The 16,968-nt window shown below is 46.8% G+C and overlaps 1 non-coding gene across 1 annotated transcript; it reads right to left on the bottom strand.

The window, feature by feature from the left end:
• Window positions 1-11,224: 11,224 nt before the first annotated feature.
• Window positions 11,225-11,288, bottom strand: LOC115831343. The gene has a single exon (XR_004026861.1). It is a non-coding gene; the product is annotated as a U7 small nuclear RNA (small nuclear RNA).
• Window positions 11,289-16,968: the final 5,680 nt, after the last annotated feature.

Raw genomic sequence — 16,968 nt, 5'->3', positions numbered from 1 at the left:
TGCCAGTGCCTGGAGCAGCCAACCAGATCCCGCACTCACTCACGTGCTCCATCCTGCAAGGGGTTGAGCGCAGTGGGCCGAGTAAATAGGACAGCCCTGTCACGAGTCCAACAAAGGGGCCAAGAAAAATCCTGCATCACAATGACCAAGGACTACACATAAACATTCAGAGACAGGAAGAAAAGGAGGAACCAGCAAAAGATGAGAGAAGGAAAGTTAAAAGTTAAGGTTGGCAACATGGTGAAACCCTGTCTCTACAAAAAAATACAAAAATTAGTGTGGTGGTGCATGCCTGTAGTCCCAACTACTCGAGAGGCTGAGGTGGGAGATCACTTGAACACCTGAGCCCAGGATGTTAAGGTTGCAGTGAGCTATGATCGTGCCGCTGTACTCTAGCCTGTGTGACAATGAGACACTGTTCAAAAAAGAAAGGAAAAAGTTAAGGCAAAGTGCAGTGGCTCTCACCTGTAATCCCAACACTTTGGGAGGTCAAGGTAGGAAAACTGCTTGAGCCCAGGACTTCCACAAGAGCCTGGGCAACATGGCAAATCTCATCTCTACAATAAATAGAAAAATTGCCCGGGTGTGCTGGCTCACGCCTGTAATCCCAGCACTTTGGAAGGCCGAGGCAGGTGGATCACCTGAGGTCGAGAGTTCGAGACCAGCTTGACCAACATGGAGAAACCCCATCTCTACTAAAAATACAAAAAAATTAGCCAGGTGTGGTGGTGCATGCCTATAATCCCAGGTACTTGGGAGGCTGAGGCAGCAGAATCGCTTGAACCTGGGAGGTGGAGGTTGCAGTGAGCTGAGATCCCGCCATTGCACTCCAGCCTGGGCAACAAAAGCAAAACTCTGTCTCTAAATAAATAAATAGAAAAATTAGCTGGGCATAGTGGCATGCACCTGTAGTCCCAGCTACTCAGGAGGCTAAGGTGGGAGTATCACTGCAGCCCAGGGAGCTCAAGGCTAAAGTGAGCCGTGATGGCACCACTGCACTCTAGCCTGGGCAAAAGAGTAAAACACTGTTCCCACAACCAAAAAAAAATTAAAAGGGAAAGTTAAAAGAGTGTGGTGTCCTGTAAGCCAAGTGAAGAAAGTCAACCAGAAGGGAAAAACACAGGCATACCTCAAAGATAATATGCATTCAGTTCCAGACCACTGCAATAAAGCAAATGTCACTTGAGTCACACGAGTATGTTGGTTTCCCATGTATGTAAAAGTTATGTTTTCACTATACTATAGTCTATTAAGTGTGCAATAGCATTATGTCTAGGAAACCAATGTACATATCCTAATTTTTTTTTTTTTGGAAGACACAGTCTTGCTCTGTTGCCCAGGTTGGAGTGCAGTGGTGTGATCTCAGCTCACTGCAACCTCTGCCTCCTGGGTTCAAGAAATTCTCATGCCTCAGTCTCCCGAGTACCTAGGATTACAGGAGTACACCACCACGCCCACCTAATTTTTCTATTTTTTGGTAGAGACAGGGTTTCACCATGTTGGCCGGGCTGGTCTCAAACCCTTGGCCTCAAGTGATCCACCCACTTTGGCCTCCCAAATTGCATGAGCCACCGTGTACAGACATATCCTAATTTTAAAATGCATGGCCTAAAAATGCAGGCCAAGTACATTGGTTCATGCCTGTAATCCCAGCACTTTGGAAGGCTGAAGTGGGAGGACCAAGGAGTCCAAGATCAGCCTGGGCAACATAAGGGACCCTGTCTCTTATTTATTTAAAAAATAAATAAATAAATGATGGCCAGGCGCAGTGGCTCATGCCTGTAATCCCAGCACTTTAGGAGGCCGAGGCTGGTGGATCACCTGAGGTCAGGAGTTCGAGACCAGCCTGGCCGACATGCTGAAAGCCCGTCTCTACAAAAATACAAAAATTAGCCGGGTGTGGTGCACGGCTGTAGTCCCAGGTGCTTGGGAGGCTGAGGCAGGAGAATCGCTTGAACCCGGGAGGCAGAGGTCACAGTGAGCCAAGGTCGCACCACTGCACTCCAGCCTGGGTGAAAGAGCCAGACTATGTCTCAAAAACTAAAGTAAAATAAAAGAAATGCTAACAATCATCTGGGCCTATAGTGAATCATAATCTTTTTGCTGGTAGATGGTCTTGCCTCAATGTTGATGATTGCTAGTGGTGGTTTGCTGAAGGCTGGGATGGCTGTGCAATTTCTTAAAATAAAAGGACAATTAAGTCTGCCACACTGATTGACTCTTCCTTTCTTTCTTTTTTTTTTTTTTTTGAGATAGAGTCTCGCTCTGTCGCCCAGGCTGGAATGCAGTGGCACAATCTCGGCTCACTGCAAGCTCCGCCTCCCGGGTTCACGCCATTCTCCTGCCTCAGCCTCCCGAGTAGCTGGGACTACAGGCGCCCACCACTACACCCAGCTAATTTTTTGTATTCTTAGTAGAGGCGGGGTTTCACTGTGTTAGCCAGGATGGTCTCGATCTCCTGACCTCATGATCCACCCGCCTCGGCCTCCCAAAGTGCTGGGATTACAGGCGTGAGCCACTGCGCCCGGCCTTTTTTTTTTTTTTCTGAGACAGAGTTTCACTCTTGTTGCCCAGGCTGGAGTGCAATGGCACGATCTCAGCCCATCACAACCTCTGCCTCCCAAGTTCAAGCAGTTATCCTGCCTCAACCTCCCGAGTAGTTGGGATCACAGGCATGCACCACCATGCCTGGCTAATTTTGTATTTTTAGTAGAGATGGGGTTTCTCCATGTTGGTCAGGCTGGTCGCAAACTCCCGACCTCAGGTGATCCACCTGCCTCAGCCTCCGAAAGTGCTGGGGTTACAGGAATGAGCCACTGCACCCAGCCGACTCTTCCTTTCATGAAAGATTTATCTGTAGCATCAGATGCTGTTTCATTTTACCTATAGTAGAACTTCTTTCAAAATTGGATTCAATCCTCTCAAACCCTGCTGCTGCCTTATTAACTAAGTTTATGTAAGTCTAAATCCTTTGTTGTCATCTTAACAATGTTCACAGCATCTTCACCAGGAATAGATTCCATCACAAGAAACAATTTTCTTATCTCATGCATAAGAAGCAACTCCTCATCTGTTCAAGTTCTATCATAAGATTGCAGCAATTCAGTCACATCTTCGGGCTCCGCTTCTAATTCTAGTTATGCTATTTCCACATCTGCAGTGACTTCCTCCACTGAAGACTTGAACCCCTCAAAGTCATCCATAAGGGTTGGATTCAAGTTCTTCCAAATTCCTATTAATGTTGTTAATTGGACCTACTCCCATGAATCGTAAATAGTCTTAGTGGCATCCTGAGCAGTGAATCCATTCCAGAAGGTTTTCAATTTACTTTGCCCAGATCCATCAGATGAATCACTATCCATGGCAGCTATAGCCTTACAAATTTCCTTTTTTCTTTTTTTTTTTTTTTTCTGAGATAGAGTCTCATTGTGTTGCCCACACTGGAGTGCAGTGGCATAATCTCGACTCACTGCAACCTCTGCCTCCCAGGTTCAAGCGATTCTCCTGCCCCAGCCTCCCAAGTAGCTGGGATTACAGGTATGCACCACCACGCCCAGCTAATTTTTGTATTTTTAGTAGAGACAAGGTTTCACCATGTTTGCCAGGCTGGTCTCGAACTCCTGACCTGAGGTGATCCACCCGCCTCGGCCTCCCAAAGTGCTGGGATTACAGGCATGAGCCACCACGCCTGGCCACAAATTTATTTCTTAAATAATAAAAGTTGAAGGTCGGGCACAGTGGCTCACGCCTGCAATAACAGCACTTTGGAAGGCCGAGGCAGGCAGATCACGAGGTCAGGAGTTTGAGACCAGCCTGGCCAATATGGTGAAATGCTGTCTCTACTAAAAATACAAAAATTAGTCGGGCGTGTTGGCATGCGACTGTAGTCCCAGCTAGTCGGGAGGCTGAGGCAGAAGAGTCACTTGAACCCGGGAGGCGGAGGTTGCAGTGAGCCGAGATCGTGCCACTGCACTCCAGCCTGGGTGACACAGCAAGACTCCATCTCAAAAAAAGAAAAATGAAAAATAAAACTTGAAAGTCAAAATTACTCCTTGGCCGGGTGCAGCAGCTCATGCTTATAATCCTAGCACTTTGGGAGGCTGAGGCAGACAGATCACTTGAGGACAAGAGTTCAAGACCAGCCTGGCCAACATGGTGAAACCCCATCTCTACTAAAGAAAATACAAAACAATTAGCTGGTTGTGGCAGCAGGCACCTGTAATCTCAGCTACTTAGGAGGCTGAGGCAGGAGAATCGCCAAACCTAGGAGGCGGAGGTTGCAGTGAGCCGAGATCACGCCATTGCAATCCAGCCTGGACAACAAGAGCGAAACTCTTGTCTCAAAAAAAAAAATTACTCCTAGATCCATGGGCTGTAGAATGGATGCATGCTAATAAGCATGAAAACAACATTAATTTCATACCTCATAGCTCTTGTGTGACCAGCTTGTCAATGAGCAGGAACATTTTGAAAGAAATTTTTTTTCTGAACATTAGGACTCAATAATTTGTTTAAAATAATCAGTAAACCAGCTGGGCGTGGTGGCTCATGCCTGTAATCCCAGCACTATGGGATGCCGAGGTGGGTGGATCACGAGGTCAGGAGTTGGAGACCAGCCTGACAAACATTGTGAAACCCCGTCTCTACTAATAATACAAAAATTAGCCGGGTGTGGTGGTGCGCACCTGTAATCCCAGCTACTCAGGAGGCTGAGGCAGGAGAATCACTTGAACCCAGGAGGTGGAGGCTGCAGTGAGCCGAGATCACGCCACTGTACTCCAGCCTGGGTGACAAAGCAAGACTCCATCTCAAAAAAAAAAAAAAAAAAAAGAAAAGAAAAAAAAATTCAGTAAACCATGCTATAAACAAATATGCCAGCCAGGCACAGTGGCTCACGCCTGTAATCCTAATACTTTGGGAGGCCGAGACGGGTAGATCACCTGAGATCAGGAGTTCAAGACCAGCCTGGCCAACATGGTGAAACCCTGTCTCTACTAAAAATATAAAAAATTAGCCAGGCCTGGTGGCACACACCTGTAATCCCAGCTACTCAGGAGGCTGAGATAGAAGAATCACTTGAACCAGGATCGTGCCACTGCACTCCAGCCTGGGTGACACAGTGAGACTTTGTCTCAAAACAAAAAAAAAAAAAAAAAGAAAAGAAAAGAAGAAAAAAAAAGTTTTCCTTTGCGTTTACATTTGGGCTGTTTGGCACAAGAGGCCTAATTTGGGCCTGTCTTGGCTTTTGATATATGCCTTCCTCATTAAGCTTAATTATTTCTAATTTCTGATTTAAAGTGAGAGATGTACGACTCTTCCTCTCACTTGAACACTGAGAGGCCACTGCAGGGTAGTTAACTACCCTAATTTCAATATTGTTATGTCTCAAGGAATAGGGAGGCCAGAGGAAAGGGAGAGAGAAAGGGGAACAGCCAGTCAGTGAAGCAGTCAGAACACAGGCAACATTTGTTAATTTTAACCATCTTATATACAGTCAAAACAATTACAATAACAGAAATCACGGATCACAGATCGCCATAATAGATAATAAAAAAAGTCTGAAATAGTGCAAGAATTACCAAAATGTGACCCATGTGACCCAGAGACACAACATGAGCACATGCTAAAAAAAAAAAAGAAAAAAGAAAAACAGTTGTGAGGCTAGGTGAGGTGGCTCATGCCTACAGTCCCAGGGCTCTGGGGGACCAAGGTGGGAAGATCACTTGATGCCAGGAGTTCAAGACCAACCTGGGCAACATAGTGAGACCACGTTTCCACCAAAAAAGACAAAAAAAAAATTTTTTTTTTTTTTGAGACAGTGTTTCGCTCTGAAACCCAGACTGCAATGCAGTGGCATGATTTCGGCTCACTACAACCTTAGCCTCCCGGGTTCAAGCAATTGTCCTGCCTCAACCTCCCGAGTAGCTGGGACTACAAGTGTGCACCACCACGCCTGGCTAATTTTTATATTTTTAGTAGAGACGGGGTTTCACCATGTTGGCCAGGCTGGTCTCAAACTACTGACCTCAGGTGATCCACCTGCTTCGGCTTCCCAAAGTGCTGGGATTACAGGCATGAGCCATCCGCCCCGCCCAAAAAAAAAAATTTTTTTTTTTTTTGAGATGGAGTTTCGCTCTTGTTGCCCAGGCTGGATTGCAATGGCATGAACTCGGCTCACTGCAACCTCCGCCTCCTGGGTTCAAGCAATTCTCCTGCCATAGCCTCCCAAGCAGCTGGGATTACAGGCATGCGCCACCACACCCAGCTAATTTTGTATTTTTAGTAGAGGCGGGGTTTCTCCATGTTGGTCAGGCTGGTCTCGAACTCCCGCCTCAGTTGATCCATCCACCTCAGCATCCCCAAGTGCTGGGATTACAGACATGAGCCACCGCACCTGGCCAAAAAAATTTTTTTTAATTAGCCAGGCATAGCCAGGCATGGCTGTGGTCCCAGCTACTCAGGGGGCTGAGGCAGGAGAATCTCCTGAGTCGAAGAGTTCAAGGTTACAGTGAGCTAAGATCATGCCACTGCACTCCAGCCTGGGTGACAATATGAGACCCCTGTCTCTATTTATAAAAAAAAAAAAAAAAAAAAAAAGGCCGGATGTGGTGGCTCATGCCTGTAATCCCAGCACTTTAAGAGGCTGAGCCAGGTGGATCATGAGGTCAAGAGATCATGACCATCCTGGCCAACATGGTGAAACCCCACCTCTACTAAAAATACAAAAATTAGCTGGGTATGGTGGTGCACACCTGTAGTCCCAGCTACTCGGGAGGCTGAGGCAGGAGAGTCGCTTGAACCCAGGAGGCCAAGGCTGCAGTGAGCTGAGATCACGCCACTGCACTCCAGCCTGGTGACAGACAGAGACTCTGTCTCAAAAAAAAAAAAAAAATGGTGTCTACAGATTTGCTAGATGCCAGGTTTCCACAAACTTTTAATTGTTAAAAGAAAAAAGAAAAAAAGCATAATATCTGCAAAGTACATTAAAGCAAGGGACAATAAAACGAGGGATGCCTGTAATCAATGATATCAAATGTGGCTAGAAAGCCACGTAAGAGGGGCCGGGCATAGTAGCTCAACCCTATAATCCCAGCACTTTGGGAGGCAGAGGTTGCAGTGATCTGGGATCGCACCACTGCACTCCAGCCTGGGCAACAGAGCAAGACTCCATCTCAAAAACAAACAAACAAACAAACAGAAAGAGTAATTCACTGGATAATTAATTTTTAAAAAAGAAAGTCGTGTTAAGAGGGAGACTGAAGATTTCACCACTAGAGGTCACTGCTGACCTTAACTAAAAGGACTGGGATAGAGTTAAGGCTTTGAGTTCACTACAGACCAACCTTGGAGATAAAGAGACAAAAAGCAAAGTAAACTGTCAACAATTTTTGGTCTGAATGGGGTTATGTGAACTAGTGTGTGTGAGACATAGCTTTGCCCTGGAACAAACACACCTGCCACCCACCTGGGGATGACAAATGACAAGGTAGAAACAAACAACTAGGACTTGTATCAAGTTCTAAAGGATAATCTCCCTAATATAAAGAAATTAAATCTATAATTTTAAAACTATTCATAAAGAAAAGCCAGACCCTAGAAAAATTCACTGCTGTAATTTTACAAGCAATTAAGGAATAAATAGCACCAAACCTACACAAGCACTTATGGAAAATAAAGAGAAAACACTAAACATGTTTTCTGAAACAGGCATAAAATTGATATAAACCTAACAAAGGCTGGGGGCAGTGGCTCATACCTGTAATCCCAATGTTTTGGGAGGCCAAGACAGGAGGATCACTTGAGCCCAGGAGTTCAAGACCAGCCCAGGCAACATAGCAAAACACCATCTCTAAAAAAAATAAAAAAAATTAGCCAGGCATTATGGTACATGTCTGTAGTCCCAGCTACTCAGAAGGCTGAGATCAGAGGATTGCTTGAGCCCAGAAGTTCAAGGGAGAGGTGAGTTATGATCATCACACCACTGCACTCCAGCCTGGGTGACAGAACAAGACCTTGTCTCAAAAAAAAACAAAAGGCTGGGCCGGGCATGTTGGCTCACGCCTGTAATCCCAACACTTTGGGAGGCCAAGGCAGGCAGATCACCTGAGGTCAGAAGTTTGAGTCCAGCCTGACAAACATGGTGAAACCCCATCTCTACTATAAATAGAAAAATTAGTTGGGCATGGTGGCGCATGCCTGTAATCCCAGCTACTCAGGAGGCTAAGGCAGGAGAATCGCTTGAACCGGGGAGGTGGAGGTTGCAGTGAGCCGAGATCACGCCATTGCACGCCAGCCTGGGCGACAAGAGCGAAACTCTGTCTCAAAAAAAAAAAAAAAAAAAATTAAGATATTAGAAGAGGCCGGGTGTGATAGCTCACGCCTGTTATTCCAGCACTTTGGGAGACCAATGTGGGCAGATCACTTGAGGCCAGGAGTTCAAGACCAGCCAGGCCAATACGGTGAAACCCTATCTCTCTAAAAATACAAAAATTAGCCAGTCCTGGTGGTGCCTGCCTGTAATCCCAGCTACTTGGGAGGCAGAGGCACAAGAATCGCTTGAACCCAGGAGGCGAAGGTTGCAGTAAGCCGAGATAGGGCCACCACACTCCAGACTAGGCAATAGAGTGAGACTCTTTCTCAAAAAAAAAAAAAAAAAAGACTTTTAAGAAAGGAAAATAACAGCCAGGCGTGGTGGCTCATACTTGTAGTCTCAACACTGTGGGAGGCCGAAGCGGGTGGTATCTGAGGTCAGGAGTTCAAGACCAGCCTGGTCAAGATGGCGAAACCCTGTGTCTACTAAAAATACAAAAAATTAGCTGGGCGTGGTGGCAGACACCTGTAATCTCAGCTACTCAGGAGGCTGAGGTATGAGAATCGCTTGAATCCGGGAGGCAGAGGTTGCCACGAACTGAGATCGTGCCACTGCACTCCAGCCTGGGCGACAGAGCAAGACTTGGTCTCAGAAAAAAAAAAAAAAGAAAGAAAACAACAGACTCTTTCAAGAACAAAGACACAAAAATATCTAACAATTTGTCGTAGAATATATTTTAAAAAGATAAAGCAACAATATGACTTTGTTCCTGGAAAATAGGCTGGTGTAACATTTGAAAATCAAAACATTAATAAAATTAACTCAATCCATAGGTTAATATCAATCAATCCACTGAAAAAGAATAAAACAATATAATCATCTCAATAATAATTAAATTCATTCTTCTGGTCTATTAGCTAAAAAATGATAATAATAATTAAATGGCCGGGCGCGGTGGCTCACACCTGTAATCCCAGTACTTTGGGAGGCCGAGGCAGGCAGATCATGAGGTCAGGAGATCGAGACCATCCTGGCTAACACGGTGAAACCCTATCTCTACTAAAAATACAAAAAATTAGCTGGACGTGGTGGCAGGTGCCTGTAGTCCCAGCTACTCGGGAGGCTGAGGCAGGAGAATGGCATGAACCCAGGAGGCAAAGCTTGCAGTGAGCCGAGATTGAGCCACTTCACTCCAGCCTCGATGACAGAGCGAGACTCCATCTCAGAAAATAATAATAATAATAATAATAATAATAATAATAATAATAAACTCACAGCCTGAGCAACACGGCAAAACCCTGTCTGTACAAAAAATAAAAAAATTAGCCAGGCATTGTGCTGTGCACCTGCAGTTCCAGCTACCTGGGAGACTGAAGTCAGAGGATTACCTGCAGTGAGTTGTGATCGTAACACTGCACTCCAGACTGGGTAACAGAGTGAGACCTGACCCAAAAATTTTTTTTAAAAAGTTCAAATTCAATACCCACTAGATGATAAAAGGTCTCAGCAAACCAAGGGCCAGGTGCAATGGCTCACACCTGTAATCCCAGCATTTTGGGAGGCCAAGGTGGGTGGATCACCTGAGGTCAGGGGTTCGAGACCAGCCTGGCCAACATGGCAAAACCCCATCTCTACTAAAAGTACAAAAATTAGCCAGGTGTGGTAGCATACGCCTGTAGTCCCAGCTACTTGGGAGGCTGAGGCAGGAGGATCACTTTAACCTGGGAGGCGGAGGATGAAGTGAGCCAAGACCATGCCACTGCACTCTAGCCTGAGAGACAAAGTGAGACTACGCCTAAAAAAAGAAAGAAAGAAAGAAAGAAAAAGACTGGATACCTTGGGAACAGCAATAATGAGAGGCAGGAAGAGGAAGAAGACTTCATGGACAAGACAGAAAAGAAATAATTACAGAGGAAGGACTAGATCAGAAACCAACTGAGAAGACATTTTAGGGAGATTAAACATGAGCATCAACTGGACAGAATGCTCAATTAAGGCAAGCACTAAAGTATCCATAACATTTGGATACCCCTACCAGGCACATCCAGCAAGTCATGTTCTTCAAAATGAGAAAGGGAAACGTGGAGATACTTGCCAGAAAATACAGCTTTAACCTTGCTGTTGTACAATCTATACATACATTTAAGGAGTTTATCTGAAGGTGATATAATCCATTCTTTCATGCAGCTATCCCAGCTTCTATGCCTGGATCAAGCAGGACCACCAGAAAGAGGTCTATGGAACCAAGGTGCCTCCATCCCTAGAAATGTACTGACTGAGTACTCCACCCGCACGAAGTAGTCAATTACAGGCAGCAGACTGCACTGATTTCTGGTTCTCACTGAAAGACTGAAGACTCTCTACTAAGTCATCTACAGGAAAACCAGAAAAAGAATGTTTTTTAGACTTCAATGCCAAGAACTGTTTTTTTGGGTTTTTTTTAAGGGGCTTTCCAGTGTGAAAGGAAAATAAATCTTGGGGCACCAAAATCACTAAGCTAAAGAGAAAAGTCAAGCTGGGAACTGCTAAGGGCAAACCTGCCTCTCATTCTATTTAAAGTCACCCCTCTGCTCACTAAGATAAATGCAAAGCTGACTGCCTCCTTTGAAGAGGCTAATTAGCAATTCAAAAGAATGCAACTATTTGTCTCTTCTGTACCTAAGACCCCGGAAGCCACCTGCCCTTCAAGTTGTCCCACATTTGCTTCCAGTTGTCCTGCCTTTCCGGACTGAACCAATGTTCATCTTACATATATTGATTGATGTCTCATGTCTCCCTAAAATGTACAAAACCAAAGTGTGCTCTGCCCACATTGGCGCACGTCATCAGCACCTCCTGAGGCTGTCATGGGCGCGTGTTCTCAACTTTGGCAAAATAAACTTTCTAAATTAACTGAGGCCTATCTCAGATATTTTGGGTTCACACTGGCAAAAACTGGAAAGCCTGCTAGACAAATTCTAAAAGAGCTGTAACTCTTTTTTTGTTTTGTTTTTGTTTTTTGTTTTTTGTTTTTGAGACTGAGTCTCGCTCTGTTACCCAGGCTGGAGTGCAGTGGCACAATCTCGGCTCACTGCAAGCTCCACCTCTCGGGTTCAGGCCAGTAGCCTGCCTCAGCCTCTCAAGTAGCTGGGACTATAGGCGCCCGCCACCACACCCGGCTAATTTTTTGTATTTTTAGTAGAGACAGGGTTTCACCATGTTAGCCAAGATGGTCTCGATCTCCTGACCTCGTGATCCGCCCGCCTCGGCCTCCCAAAGTGCTGGGATTACAGGCGTGAGCCACCGCGCCCGGCAAAGAGCTGTAACTCTTAATGTCTCATGAGGAATTTTTTTTTTTTTTAATTGAGGCAGAGTCTCCCTCTGTTGCCCAGGCTGGAGTGCAGTGGCGTGATCTCGGCTCACTGCAACCTCCAACTCGCGCGTTCAAGCGATCTCATGAGGAATTTTTTTTTTTTTTTTCCCCAAGAGGGAGTCTTGCTCTGTCGCCCAGGCTGGAGTGCAGTGACGCAATCTCGGCTCACTGCAACCTCCACCTCCAGGGTTTAGGCGATTCTCCTGCCTCAGCCTCTGGAGTAGCTGGGAATACAGGCATGTGCCACCATGCCCAGCCATTTTTTGTATTTTTAGTAGAGACAGGGTTTCACTATGTTGGCCAGGCTGGTCTCAAACTCCTGACCTCGTGATCCGCCCGCCGGCCCCCCCCCCGCCCCCGGCCTCCCAAAGTGATGGGATTACAGGCGTGAGCCACCGCGCTAGGGTTTTTGTTTTGTTTTGTTTTGTTTTGTTTTGTTTTCTGGAGATGGAGTCTCACTCTGTCTCATAGGCTGGAGTGCAGTGGCTCTATCTCGGCCCACTACAAGCTCCGCCTTCCGGGCTCAGGGGATTCTCCTGCCTCAGCCTCTGGAGTAGCTAATGAATGGGATGACCTGGACATTCACCCCTCTGGAGTTCAGTGGTTTTCATCTTTCATGTCAGACAGAAATTGGTAATCCAGGAAACTGTTTCCTGAACTACTTTCTGAGTAAGCATGGTGGAAGCACCCACATCTCTCAAGGCCACCTGTGGTAATGGGCATAGTATGGGAAGCTCTCAGGACCTGGAACGAGTAAATAATTCAGAAAAATTCAAAGGCTGTTGGGGTGTTTAAGACATAATTTTCTCGGCTAGGAGCAGTGGCTCACGCCTGTAATCCCAACACTTTGGGAGGCAGAGGCGCGTGGATCACCTGAGGTCAGGAGTTTGAGACCAGCCTGGCCAACATGGTGAAAACCTATCTTTACTAAAAATACAAAAATTAGCCGTGCGTGGTGTCGCGTGCCTGTAATTTCAGCTACTCGGGAGGCTGAGGCAGGAGAATCGCTTGAACCCGGGAGGCAGAGGCTACAGTGAGCCGAGATCCCGCCACTGCACGCCAGCCTGGGCGACGACACACTCCATCTCAAAAGAAAAAGAAAAATAATTTTCTTAGAGGTAAGTAGCATTTCTTTCCCTCCCAACCAGGTTCTCTTAACCCTGAAGAGGAGAGACATTTCCTGGGCAAGCCTGACCCTAGCCTTAGGCCCAGCTCACCTCTCTGACAGCTGGAGCAAAACTCCCGTTGAGTCAGCTGGGGTGGTTTGTGGCGCACAGGCATTACATATTACCTCTCCGTGCAAATCTGGGCCGTGCTCTTTCTCAGCCTTGTCCTCCGCTGCTGTGAAACTCTGGTAAGAGGTCCCCATTCAGGTGGGCCATGCTTCCTCTACCTTACAAGTGCTGCTCTGTTTTTAGAAACTAGGATCTGGCCCTAGGGGCCAAAATCATTTTATTTGGGGCTTACATCAGGGCCCCAAGTCTTGTAACTCCCTGTGCCCCAGAATCTCGGGTTGGTCCTTCAAAAACCCAACCAAGACGACTGAGGACACACTGGCTGGACGGTTCAGACGAGGCCCGCGGCCCTCCATTACGAAGTGCGGGCCCACGAACCCTGACTACAAGTGCCCCAGGATAAAACGGAGCCTGCATTATACTTGGCAACGATGTCTGGGGCCCAGTACCGTAACCACACAACGCTGGACTTCCGCCGAATGGGCTTTTAGTGGGCAGGCAGAGCGGTGAGTCCCGAGGTCCAGCTACCGGACTGTGCTAGAGCCGGCGGTGCCCGCCTCCTTCCTGGAGCGCGATGCGTCTCCGTATACACCGTAGGGCGCGCAGTGGCGTCCGCACAAGAGCGGCAAACGCCCGCCAAGGCCGGCTGCCGGCCTGGCGCGCTGTCTCCTACGGGCCAAAAGGCCAAGGCCGCGGCCCCGCCCTCCCGCGGGATCGGCGAGCTCTTTCACCCTAGAGGCGACCCGACCGCGGCCCAGCCCTGCCACTCCCGGAAATGGGCCGCGCATGTGCGGCAGTGCCCGTCGCTGTCACAAGCCTGCCGCGCGCCACGGACCTAGAAGGGCCGTTTCCCGTCAGGTTCTGCGACACACCCTCGCCTCGCCCCGCCCCGCCCCGAGCTGCGTCCTCCAGCCGGGAAGGGGCGCGTCAGGCGTTGACCCGGACGCGGACAAAAGACCGCAAAGGACGCCTGCACCGCAGGCAGGGAAAGGCGAGCGAACCCATGGCGCAGGGATTCTCCCGGAAAGCAAAGCAGCTGAGTGATGCGCTGGTAGTCAGGATGCCAATGGGATGGTGCTCGCTTCTCAAAATTTGAGACTTACTTGCAATACACAGAATTTGGGGGTGAATAAAAGTGCAAACTAGGCCAGGCGCCGTGGCTCACGCCTGTAATCCCAGTACTTTGGGAGGCCGAGGCGGGCGGATCATGAGGTCAGATGAGACCATCCTGGCTAACACGGTGAAACCCCGTCTCTACTAAAAATACAAAAAAAAAATTAGCCGGGCGTGGTGGCGGGCACCTGTATTCCCAGCTACTCGGGAGGCTGAGGCAGGAGAATGGCGTGAACCCGGGAGGCGGAGCTTGCAGCGAGCCGAGATGGAGCCACTGCACTCCAGACGGGGCAACAGAGACTCTGTCTCAAAAAAATTTAAAAAAGTACAAACTAACTAAAAGAAAACGACTATCGCACACAGCCTCGTATCCCTTAAAGGACTTTTTTTTTTTTTTTTTTTTGAGACGAGGTCTGGCTCTGTTGCCCAGGCTGGAGTGCAGTGGCGCAGTCACGGCTCACTACATAGCAGTGATGGAGCAATGTGTATGTGAAGACTTGGCATGATTCACTCCCTGCATAATCAAGTACTAATGTGCCCATTGGAATAGGTGTAGAGAGAATGCATTCTTGACATGGCTCTCCGAATAAGACAGATTTTGTTTTAATTCTGCTTTATCTTTTCTCAACTTTTCAGACTAGTCTCCACCAATTTAACTGCATAAGTACATCAAAATCAATTTTAATTAAAAATCCACAGTTTATTCCAGAGCTATCGATTTTCCAGCATGTTTTACAGCACAAGCATTAATGTTACACTAAGTAAATTTTTGCGTTACTTGGTTTAAAAACTATTCTTTCAACAACATTGAATATTAAAATAGCACAAATCAGAAGATCATTCACAAGTTTCAAAGCACATACACAGCATTTTTAGGAGACTGACAAGTGATGGAGTTAAATTTTGTGAGCTAGTGAAAGGAGACCAGTATAGTCATAACAAACACTGTCCTCAGCTTACTGTTCAAAAGTATTTTGAAAATCTGTGAGTCGAGGGCCAGGCATAGTGGCTCAAGCCTGTAATCCTACCACTTTGGGAGGCTAAGGCGGGAGGATTGCCTGAGCTCAGGAGTTTGAGACCAGCCTGAGCAACATGGTGAAACCCTATCTCTACTAAAACACAAAAATGAGCCGGGCGTGGCGGCGTGCACCTGTATTCCCAGCCACTTGGGAGGCTGAGGCAGAAGAATTGCTTCAACCCAGGAGGTGGAAGTTGCAGTGAGCTGAGATTGTGCCACTGCACTCTACACTTCAGCCTGGGCGACAGCGAGACTCCGTCCCTTAAAAAAAAGAAAAGATAAAAGAAAATCTGAGTCCTAACGATTTTTTAAAATATTAAAAGAATTGCATTATTTCAAACCTTGTGCATGACATACAACTTTCAAATATTTATTCATATTATTTTAAATTTGTATAAATTCCCATAAAACATGAGAGCATTATACTCATCAGGCAGCCCTTGCTTGGTACAGTTCTGATATGCACGAATTTCAGTCACCATGATTTACTAACACCAGTCCCCCAACAACACAACTCAAATTTCAGGTACACAGTATATTAACTGTGAGTCTTCGCATAAAGTGCGGGCTGCTAGCTCTTCAGTCTACACATCATCACATTAATAACAAATGCATGTCATGATCAGTAACCAGTCACATCACTTCTGTCTGTTGGTGACTGCTCACTGTAAGTTTGCTATTCAGCTCACTCAGAAATAGTAACATCTGTAGTTGTGTGGGCTTCATCTTCCAGTGATATATACTGTTGTGGTTACTGAGAACTGCAGTACTCTCCCCACATAACTCCATCTGAAACTCTTCACTGAGACAAATTGGCATGGCTTCCAGTAGCATAGCCTGTGTTCCCAGGATGACCCCAGTCCCCACCATTAAAATGCCTGCCTGAGAAATCTCAGTGCTGCCAGGATAACTTACTGTTCTTGCCAATATCTGACCATAGGCCCCTGACCGCCCTCTCTTACAGCATTTAATAAAAAGGACTTACAATTATGAATCTGTTCTCTGTCCCTTTGAGATGTTTATGTGATACACGTTGTGTAAGTGTATGCATGTGTGTATCTCCTACAGCTCAGAAGTGTCTTTCTCAAGGAACACTGCTTTCTCAAGGAGCCATTGCTTTGAAATGTAGTGATTGGGAAAGATAAGGCCTCTGTCTCCCAGTCTCTGTGGGAGGATGGAATCCTAACTTTGACCACTGCCAGCAGGCAGACACCACTGGCCTCATCACATTTACACTGGTCCCTTGTAATTTTTCACATCCCCAACTCTACTGAGCCCCAACTCGTACCCCTCCATACTCCCTCATTCCCCCTTTAAAATCACCAATCGACTATTCAGTGGAGAGTATTTGAAAAAAAAAAAAAAAGCCGGGCGAGGTGGCTCAAGCCTGTAATCCCAGCACTTTGGGAGGCCGAGGCGGGCGGATCACGAGGTCAGGAGATCGAGACCATCCAGGCTAACACGGTGAAACCCCGTCTCTACTAAAAAAATACAAAAAATTAGCCGGGCGTGTTGGCGGGCGCCTGTAGTCCCAGCTACTTGGGAGGCTGAGGCAGGAGAATGGCTTGAACCTGGGAGGCGGAGCTTGCAGTGAGCCGAGATCGTGCCACTGCACTCCACCCTGGGGGACAGAGCAAGACTCCGTCTCAAAAAAAAAAAAAAAAAAAAAAAGGAAGAAAATAAAAAAAGGTATAAAATATCCAACCACCAAAAAAAGAAAAAAAGCCCAATCACTGCACAAATCAGAATGGAGCTCAGCTCTTTCCCCTACTGTCAGTGGTTACTGAATAAAATGTTAACATCTGCTGTGTTTATCTTTGATGTTACCCAAAGATACGAGATAGATTCCCCACCCAAAACCTGGTTTTTCAAAACTGGTGACAGCCCCACATGCACAGAGAGAATATGTAAAGGCTTATGACTCACATGAGGCTTTCTG

The sequence above is a fragment of the Nomascus leucogenys genome, chromosome 18 (genome assembly GCF_006542625.1).
Source record: "Nomascus leucogenys isolate Asia chromosome 18, Asia_NLE_v1, whole genome shotgun sequence".
NCBI classification, from domain to species: domain Eukaryota; kingdom Metazoa; phylum Chordata; class Mammalia; order Primates; family Hylobatidae; genus Nomascus; species Nomascus leucogenys.
This window is presented reverse-complemented; position numbering and strand designations above follow the sequence as displayed.